This window comes from Aythya fuligula, chromosome 15, assembly GCF_009819795.1.
Source record: "Aythya fuligula isolate bAytFul2 chromosome 15, bAytFul2.pri, whole genome shotgun sequence".
Classification (NCBI taxonomy): Eukaryota; Metazoa; Chordata; class Aves; order Anseriformes; family Anatidae; genus Aythya; species Aythya fuligula.
Genome location: NC_045573.1, coordinates 13190045 through 13200692, shown reverse-complemented (window position 1 = coordinate 13200692; position 10648 = coordinate 13190045).

Sequence of the window (10648 nt, the reverse complement as noted above, 5' to 3'; positions counted from 1 at the left end):
CGGGGCCGGGCGCTGTGGGCACTGCGCGGCGGGGCCGGGCGCCGCGCCCTAAATACGGCCCCGCAGCACAAGATGGCGCCGCGCCGCCCCCCTCACGCCGCCCCCGCCCGGCCGCTACCACGCGGGCACCGCGAGGGGCCGCCCCGCCGCCTCCTCCACCCCCCCCCGCTCTTCCCCAGCGATCCCCGGGAACGGGAGCGGCCCCGGGGCGCTGCCGCCGCCGCGTCCCTCACAGGGCCCCGGGGCTCTGCGGCCGCCGCTGGGCGCCCCCTTCCCTCTCCGCCCCCCCCCCCTCCAGGCGGTGGTTCGGTCCCAGCGTGAGTCAGCGCTCATTAGCATAGGGGGCGGGGCTTGAAGGAGGCCCCGCCCCCGGCAGCGGGAGCGCGCGGCGGGCGCGTCCTCGAGGCCGCCTGGGCGCGCGGCGCGGCCCCGGGCGCTGGGCTGGGGCAGGAGGGGCAGAAAAGGGGCCCCGGGGCCGCCCTGCGCCTCCTGCACCGCCACCGCGCCCCGCGGTGCCTCAGCCAGGGCAGCGCTGTCAGCGCCAGCGAGGATCTCCAGCGGGCAGCGGGGTGCCCCGAGCCGCCGCCCTGCGGGCAGGGCCCCAAGAAGCAGAGATTTCACCTAAACCCTAGGTTCCTGTAGGGTTTAGGTGAACCCTAAACAGGTTTTAGGGTTAAACCCTAAACCTGTAGGGCTTAGGTGAAATCTCTGCAGGAGGAAGGCGTGCGAGCTGCCCCTGCAGAGCAGAGGGCCGGGACGCTGCCCTCCTGTCCCTCCCTAACCCCCCTTCCATGCTCCTCACTTGTGGCTCAGGTGACATCTCCGGGTTTCAGTTCTCCAGCACTACACGTCTAATAAATCTGGACATTTTTTCTTTTATTTTTTTTTCTTTTTTTTTTTTTTTGCCTAGCAATGCCTAGCCCAGGTCAGCCCTGGCTGCATGCACCCTGGTGACATGGTGTGGCTGTGGGCTACATGGAGGGGAGGCACTGCCTGGGGCAGCACCTGACCTGGTGCTAATGTCCTAAAAATGCCCCAGGCTCACCAGGAGCCCCCAGCTCAGCTCACAGCAGCCCGGCCAGGGCTGGGGACGGGTCCCAAGGGGTCATGGAGCTGAGCCAGTGCCAGCAGCAAGGGAAGGGCAGGGCTGGTGGCGGGGCCGTCACCCTCAGCCACTGGGAAGGGGGCAAACCCAGCCACAGCGTTCCCTGATTCAGCGTCTGCCGTGGTGTCTCACCCAAATCTCACCAAAATCACATGGTGGAGTCACGGGGCTGGGGGCTGGTGCTCCTGTGGGCTCGTCCTCGGCTGCTCCCTGCGCCCCATGTCCCAGGGGCACAGCTCCCCTCTCTGCCAGGGGTCTGCCAGGGCTGGGGCGGTTTGCACATCGGGATTCCCTCCCTCTACTTGGGGCCTAACGAACTGATCCCCATCCTGCTTTCTTGCCCTGCTAAAAACTGTTTTCTCTCTTTTCTGTATCACGATTATTTTTTGCTGCCCTGTAGGTGAATGCAGGTGGGAAATCACCGTTGTTCCTCCCATCCCTTCAGCCCCTGGGGGTGGTGTGGCGAGGAAATACAGCTCGGCCCCACGTCACCGCAGCTGCTGGTGGAAGCTGCGTGGCACTGCTCGTGTCGGGCGGTCTCCAGTTCTGTCCAATGCAGCGCAGGTGGCTCGTTTGGCCACCCCAAACCCCTCTCAGGAGACACAGGTATCACAGGTATTCCTGCTGCCCAGCTCTGCCCTGCAGTCCCACCTGACCGCTGAGCAAAGGATGTGTGCCTGCTTCCCCGGCCGCCTTCCCAGCTGTGTCCTCGCTGCTTGGAGCACCCAAACAAAATGCTGCAAGGGAGCCAAGTCAAACAGCGCTCGGTTATCTCTTGTTTAGCAAAGAGAAACTGAAACAGAGAAGTGTTTTCCTTTGGTTTTGTTATTTCTCTTTTGGCCCAGTATTTCCTTCTTTTTTTTTTTTTTTTTTTTTTGCTCTGCTGAAGGAGCCACCGCCAGCACCCAAGGCTGAGGCCGCGAGGGCTCACTCCCAGCAACTCCGCACCCGACGGCTCTGCCAGCAGCCGCTGGGTCTGCCAAGAGGCCACGGGACCGTGCCAAAGCTTGGAGGAGGGGGATGTGGGAATTGGAGGGGGCAAGCCTCTTTTTTTTTTTTGAGTTCTGCTTCCTGGGTTTCACATCTTGCTCCCAGGCAGTTCCTCTCCTCCAGCACCCCGCGCAGACGCCGTCAGGGTGCGGGAGGAGGGTTAGCTGACCGCTGGGAGAGCTGCAGCTGAGTCCTGCTGCGGCCAGCACTGGTGGTGAGAGCCCTCAAGGGACAAACACCCAAGAAATGACATTTGGTAGAAGTGACCCTCTGCCTCCAAGGGGAGCTGCAGGATGTGCTCACCTCACCAACGTCAAAGCCATAGCTCTGGCTCTGGCTGGTGCCAGAGTTTCCAAAGCCCAGCCCTCTGCTGCAGCCCAGGATGCTTCAACGTGGGTCCAGCAGGCACAGCTTACCTTAGAGCTGTAGGGAGATATCAAATTTGGGCTCTTTGCTCAGGGAGGAAAAGCACGGCTGCATCCACCACTGTGATTTCAAGGAGACGCAGCTGACAGCAAAGTTCAGGAAACGTGAATGAGAGGGGTAAAGCCAGGCGGATGACAAAAGATCACATGGGGACATCTGTCCAGAAAAGGGGAAGAGTTAGAGGAGACTCAGTGGAAATACGGGACATGCATGGAAACCCTCAGTTCCTCCTTGTACCTCTCTTTTTATCCCGAGTGCAGTGCAGAAACTGAAGGACATCATATGCAGAGCAATAAAAGCAGCTGATTTTGTGCAGCAATATTAATGTTTGAAATAGATGTGTGGGGCTTCGGGTGCATTGGGGTTTATGAAATGGGATCAAACCCAGCAGGAACAACCCCAGCTTTGTGACTCCTTTGTCTCTTCTGGGGGAGGGAGGGAAATGCCCCCGACGGGAGACAGTCTGGGAGCAGGGCCTGCAGTGCCATGGGGGGCCTGGAGCCCCTCAGACACCCACCAGGGGAGGAGCTCAGCCCCATGGGCAGGGTGCTGGTGCTGGTATTGGCCCTCAAGGCCTTCACCAGGAGCCTGGCATGGCACTGGGCCCGTCCTCTCAGCCCTGTGTGGGAGAGGGGCCTAGTGGTCCCTGCTGGCACTGCCCAGCAACATGAGGGGCTGCCTTCGCTCCGAGCCCCTTTGCTGAGGAGATCTCAGCCACGTTCTGGCTGCTGGGAGGCAGAGCTGCCTGTGCTTCCTCCCCCAGCCTTCCCGGGGGCCTCGGCTGTCCCGCTGCACCCCTTGCACCCAGCTGAGCATGGGGAGGTTTCCTCCCCCACAGGGAGATTTTCCGTTTCTTCCACAGCGAGGTTTTTCCCCTCAGCTGACCCAGGGGCAGGTCAGGAATAGCTCCCCAGCTCAGGCTGCCTCCTGTGAATCAGTAACACTCGCTGATGCACACACCAGGCGCACACACGATTCCTCAGCCCCAGATTTCACATCCCGGCGCTTCCCAAGATCTCAGGCCTGGCCAGCTCTGCACAGCTGCTGGGAAGGACAAGGGCCTCGTGTAGCAAGCTTCCAGCTCCCTTTCACCTCTGAAAGTCCTCTTGGCTATAGCAGGCTGCAGATTAAACATTAAGCCCCTAAACACATCCTTTGCCTCAAAAAAAAACCACCAGTGTAAGGGCAGGAACAAGAACGGGCTAGTGCCAATGCTGCCAAGAACGTCCCCTTGCCTTGTGTACCAGGAAACACAGATCCAGCCCCTGCAAGCAGGTTCTGGCTGCACCAGAGAGGAATCACAGCAGAAGTCATGAGGCGCAATTCAGGCCAAAGGACCTTGTTTATGCTGACTTACACGCCAAGCCCCTGCCCTTCCTTTTATCCTTTGGCTTGTCCCAGATGCTCTTTCTTCACGTACAGCCCCTTGGGGCAGCCCAGGAGTGGGAGCAGGCACTGGCTGGAGGCCCCCACGGACAGGACGTAGGCCTGGGCTGCTGCCTGCTGCCAAAGGAGAGCACAGCACAGCTCCCTTCCCAAACACAGCCTGGCAACCTGGAGAGAATTTCTCATTTGAGCAGCTCCAAAACGGTCGGAGTACTAAATGTGATCAGGGCAACCACCACAGGAGGAGAGGGGCTTTGACTCTTCTTTGGAAACCTCCAATACTTGCCCATACCTCCCCCCCGGCGTGTCAAACTCGTGTTCATCGAATTGCCTCTGGTAGCCAGTTATTCCCCCTGTGGTTTCTACTTCTGCAATTTCTGCACACAATCACATTGCTCATTAGCAAAGGAAGCTGTCCCAAAAAGATCCGCACGCTCAAAACCACTGAGAATTATAACCTGGCGGAGTCCTGCACTGCTCGAGGCAAACTGCTGCTTCTGGAGGCAAGGTCCTGAATGGGGAACTGGCCCAGGTGCACATCCCGATCCCGCAGTGCAAGTGAAGCTCCTTGAAGAACAATTTTCCTTTATGTACCCCAGAGGAGTAACAGACCACACTGCACCTTAGCAGCCATGACTGATTACTCGGTGACGTAAGAAACAGCAAAACTTAGCGGGTTGGCTATGGCAGCTGGTAAAAAAAAAAAAATAAATAAAAAAAAAATAAAAAGGCAGATCCTCTGAAGCAGAATGTAAGTCAAGGAGTATTTCTGTCCCCTGGGAATGGCTAAGGCAGCTAACTGGTGAGCTCGGTGCTGTCCGGCTGTGCTGCCCCACGCTGTGGCCGTTTGCCTGGGCCATGGGAAGGGTCCAGCGGTGCTCTGGCTGTGGGGACAGCAGGGACGCCCGCACTGCCCTGCTCCAGGGTCCCCCGAGGTTCATCTCCACGTACCCCCAGTGAGGGCAGGCAGCAGCTGCTGGTGCCGCACCCCTTGCACGGAGCATGTGGAAGAGCTCCTGTGGGTGCTGGGGGGCAGGAGGGGCTGTGCAGAAATCCCCCCCACCTCTGTGGCCATGGGCTGGCTGCCACAGCGCTGGGTGCTGGGACACCGCGTCTCTGCGAGCTCCCCGGCTCCCAGCTTTGTGCTGCTGGCGCAGGCAGGAGCTGCCCCCACACTGCCAAGGGCCGTCCCCACAGAGCACACACAGCTCAGCAGCAGGAGATCAAGGGACAAAACGCCGGGCTGGATGTGTGCTCCTGCACAGCCCAGCAAACAGCTGCCAGACAACAAACCCTGGAAGGTTTAGCCCTAAGCTTCCCTTGAAGAAGGCTGGAGGAGCTGTTGCTCTGCAAGGTTCATAGCGAGCAACCAAACTCAGCTGGTGGTCTTTGTTGGGTTTGAATCAGAGCCCCAGCAAGAGGAGTCCCCTAAAACACGGCATGCTCAGCCCGCTGCAGGAGACAAGCTTGGTACAGCAGCCCCCCCACACCAGTTGTTGAAAGGAACTGACCACCTGGGGTAATCCCTACAGCACAGCAGAGAGCTTCCCGATGTGAGGAGGCAGAAGAGGGTCTCCACATTAACCCAGAGGCCTTTAGGGCAGCAGGGTTTCACTGTGTGAAGAGAAGCACTGTGCCTCAGCCTCCACCAGCGAGGCAGCACCAGTCGTGGCCAGCTTGCTCTGCCGAGCGGTGGAGCCCACGCTGGTGCTGCTTGGTCTGGGACAAGCATAGGTCAAAAATTCTGCCTTCTGTTTGTGGCACAGAGAGGGATTTCTGCAGCCAGGGGAATGAGGCATGGCTGCTGGCACACTGGATTCGCACCCTGCCACAGAGTTTTTCCAAGCTGGCTGCTCACACCATGCAGCCGTGAGAGCACGGAAGGGCTGGAAGACCAGGCAGAAAGTCAGTCAATGGCAGATGGAGGGCACAGCCACTGACTTTGGGAGGAAAACTCAACCATAAAAAAAGGAGGTGAATCACCAAGCAAACAGAACTGGAGCCCAGTCAGCAGGAGGGAGGCATGCATCAGGTCGTGACAGCGTGGACAGTCCCGAAGCCTTATCTATACTTGCACAACAGAAACAAAACAGAGGCCGAATTCTCTCCAACATCGCCCAGCTGAAGTCCACGTTCAGTTTCACTGATCAGCCCATTGCACGGTCTGAAAACAGAGTCGGAAGCAGCCTGAGACAGCAGACCACGGCCAAGTGGCTGGATCACAACAACCCTCCCTGCTGCTCACGCAGAGGAAGAGCAACCAAAAGCAGCGCTTGGGGAGGGTGGCAGCAAGGCAGGGATGGAAATACCCAGCAGGGTGCTTTAAAAAGCATCAGAGCTTTTATTTGTGTTCACTCTTGGCTCTTGTGCCACCAGCTGGCTGCAAAATATCTCCCAAGGAAGCAGATACCTGTGCCATGATTACAGTCGTGCGTCCAAAACCCACAGAAAGGCAGCGCTAGCAGGCATCGCGCTCTTCCCACAAGGCAGCACCACTGCAAGACAGAGGACAGCCTTCACCTGCCAGGAGGCATGGCTCCTCCAACTTTGGGATGCAAACTTCCCTTCCCATGAGTTACCACCCACAACTTCCACCTCATCAAGCCCTCCAGGTACAACAAGGAGCTCCCACCGTCTGATGCATCCAGCATTTAGTTCCCTTTCCAGGTGCAAGGCCGCACAGGTTAAAGCAGCTGCAAAGCTTAAACCACGAGCCCACACTGCTCAGCTTCACGTTCCCTCAGTTACACTTTCCTTCTACTGAGCACTTTTGGTGTTAAGCTTAAGGTCTATCATGGAGTTGTAAAAATTGTGAATGGTGGTATTTAATGCTAAGCTCACTTTTGGAAATCATGGTTATCCAGAGAAAGCCTGCTTCACACCCATTTGCCCTGCTCCTGCATATTTAAAAAAAAAAAAAAAAAAAAAAAAAAAAAGAAGACTGGTAATCTCCATTTACTAAATTCTGGGACTTTGGGCCTGTAAATTTAGTCGTGCGTAAGGCAGGGAAGAAGGAAGCAGTGTTTCCTACATGGTGAGTCGCAGGGGAACCTCTAGTGGCCACAGGCTTTCTTTGCAACAAAGCACCGACTGCAGCGCGGAGTGAACAAGGCAGCTGGCATGGGCAACCCAAATTGTTTCTGCAAGCTCAGCAAACTCTCCTTGCCACATTGCATCTCCCCAGAGCACAGCTTTGCTCTTGGAAACACCCACAGACAGTAGCAGAGGAGGCCCCCATGTTCTCTCTTTTTTTTTTTTTTTTTTAAATAAAAAACCCAACTCCTACCTGACAAGTGATTTCACTTAAAACCCATCTTTTAGGGGAATTTCACTTGAAGCTCAAACAGCTTTTTTCCCCTGTAGGGAGTTTGCAAAGACACTTTGCTCATAAAATACCTTGATATCCTCCAATTCTACCAATAAGTCGCTGGAGTTCCCACAAGCCTTAATGATTAAGGCACTGCTGAAGACCTGGCGTAGAGCAACAGGAAAATTTGTTCCAATCAGCACTGCTAACTAGCAGCACCTCTTCAACCATGTCAGAAAGCAACTGCTCTGTTATCAGGGACACCGGGAGGGAAGAGATCCAGGTTAAAACCAAGCCATCAAGAGAAAAATACTGTTTCTAAGCAAGCAATTCCCTGATCCAGCTGCCTGCCGGCTGCTAAGTCAGCTCTGTGCTGTCACCAGGAAGGTGCAGCCTCTGGAGAGAGCACGGCTGACCTGGATGCTGCGGGACGGTAGTTGAGGCAATGACACTGTTCACATGCAAAGGATGGAGCGGTGCTGCTGGTGGAGTGAGAAATAGATGCTGAGGGGTTAACTGTAGAACTACAGCAGATCCAGAGAAGTCACCCAACGCTGATTTTGCAAATTTAGCCAACACAGATGTATATTGTTAAACCATAAGGACAGGACTGAGGTAGGGAATATCAACAGGACGACCCTAAAAGATAAGGGAAGACTTCCTGCACACAGGTGATAGAACCAGCAAAAACTGGCTTGTACTGCTGCAGTCTGTAAATGAGAGGAAAAGTCAGAAATGAGAGGAAAGAAGTCAGAAGTTTAGCAGCGAGGCCGTCTGGCCTTCATCAAAAGACCACCAGAGTACCCGGGATGACAACCCAAGGACTCTACCTATGTTACTGGTTCTTCTGACACCTAACGAATATGCAAGAGACTCAGGGGGAAGCAAAATGAATATGTATATGTTAAATGAATACGTATATATCCCATCAGTATAAGCACCCTGGTAGTAACCCTTGGTGTGCAAGCCAGGAGGAGCGATCCCCCTTGCGCCCAGCGCTGCAATAAACGTACCTGCTTTATAACTCTCCTCGAGTTTCTGTGCGTTACTGGTTGGCCTGAGTCAACTGCTGGGGAACAGAAGACATCTCTAAACTTCATTTTAAACACGAGCTGGGCTGGGACACAACACTCTTCAGTCTCAGCCAAGGGAAGGCTGCTCATTCCACAATTTGCCAACCTGTTTTTCCCCAGTCTGGCACCTGATCCTGCTGGAAGCATTGTGAAAGCTCCAAAGCCAGTCACAGACTGCATGTTCACTGCGCCAGGCTTCATCATTGTGAAGAGTTCACATGAGAGAACACGCTCAGAGGTTTATTTCTCTACCATATCGCTTACTCTGAGGTCTACAACAAGGAAAAATCCACAGACAGCTTTGCTGAAGAACAGAGCCAGTGGCTTCCACAGTCAAACACCTTTTAATACAATGCAAGGTTCTTCACAGTAACAAAACCAGCATCAACGCAGGGCAGCAATTCCAACACTCCGGTCAGAAAGCAGTTCAGCTGCACATCCACTCACCTGAAGCAAAAACATCACACAAGTAACACACATTCATCTCAGCTATGAGGAGCTCCGTACAGCACTCGGGACAACGACAGGGAAGGTTTCCCCTTCCCTCTCCCCTTAACGCAATTCATCAGAAAAGTTAGTGCATCAGAGTGTAGGAACCGCAGCTTCAAGGTCTCATGAGGAAGGCTGCCCAGTCTGGCTAGCAGCTGGAAACAGTTCCTGTGGCCTGGCAACAGCTTCAATGCCACTTACAAACAAATGCAAGTTTCTAATGTCAGGAGTTTCTGCTCTTCTCTGCCTTCAGCAGAATACTACAAAGCAAAAACAGCTTCTAGGGAAAGCAAACTGCTCTTGCAGAACTGTGGAAGCTGATGCTCAGCCTGCAGCTCTCCAGCTTCACCCTGAACAGTTTATCCAGTGCCACGAGTGCTTGGCTGCCAATAGGACTGCAAACACGAGGGAGGGCACTCCAACAGTCAGTTGGAACGTGACCAAAACACTCTGCAGCTGGGGGACCTTCAGATAGCTTTAACCTTGTGATAAGGTGCCCACGGGTCCCATTTTCTTCAAGAGCAGTTTGTTTGCAGTCCACCTCTGGAGTTTTGCATGTAACATACAAACTGTTGGCTTAATTACCTGGCTTTGATACACACTTGGTCAGCAATAACCATTAACTACACAGAAAAAAGAAAGCCTCTTCGCTACTGGTAAGTCGAGTCCCAGGGCTATTCCTCTGAGATGTCTCGCAAACAATGAAAACCACACACGAGGATTTGCACTTGAAAAGAAACATTCATTTTTACTGGACCAAAGGAATGTGTGAAGATGACACAGCTTTGTATAATTCCTCTTGCTAGATTATTGCAGCCTCTTGTTTATTTAGGTTATTCAAATTCAGAACAATGCGGTAGTGTTCCGGGATGTCTGCAAGAGATGGCTACAAGGACTGAAGAAGCACACGTTGCAGCAATGGTTTAAGATTGATAAGAATATCACCAGGCAGCAGGAGGAGGATCACTTGGTACCAAATTAGCTGTTCTCATTTGATATAAGGGAGTCCTAGAACTGACTGACTTTTGACAAGAACTCGAGACTCAGATGTCTGAATCTCACTGACTTTTAGCACCAGTCCCTGAATTCTCACACTAATATGCTATGACAAATTTCTGACCCACTACGAGTAATTTCTGATTTCAAACACCCAAACATCAGTGCACTAAGAACAGAGTAGGGAAAGGAACAGTGTTTCGCTTGAGACATGGTACAGCACTAGGGTTTTACTGACATGGTTGCATCCAGCAAGAACAGAGGGAGAAAAGTCACATCACCACCACTAGCTGCAGGAGAGATTTTGCACATAAAAGCTACTCATTTGGGGTGTAATACTGAAGTCACACAAATCCTGCCAAAACACAGCTCCAGGGAATTTCCAAAAACTTGACAAGTTGAAAATTAATGCTATTATTTTCATGCAAGGGCACTTCACAGGCGAGCTGAAAAGGGAGTTGATATGGACAAAGCTAAGAAGTCCCACCTACACTCAAGAAATCCTACCAAACGTGGTACATTTTCCAAGTGTTTTATTTTGTCAGAGGAAGTCTGTGGGATATTACTGAGTGCAACATGATACTGCCAGCTTTGAAAAAGAAGTAATACGGCAGCATCAGTCAATGTTTATGTTTGTAAGCCAGAAGTTCAAGCCCCTTCCCATCAATACCTCTAAGTATTACTGATTACATCAACCCTTCCAGTTCAACCAAGCTTACAGGAAACCCAGAAAAGAGCAAGCAGCACGTGAATCGATGGCTGGGCACAACTCACTGAGTGCTAAGTGGGAAAGAGGACCCATGCTTACTCTCAAGCAGTATGAAATAATCTAATAGCAGATATACTCAGCGCAAGAGATGTTGTAAATTTGTATAT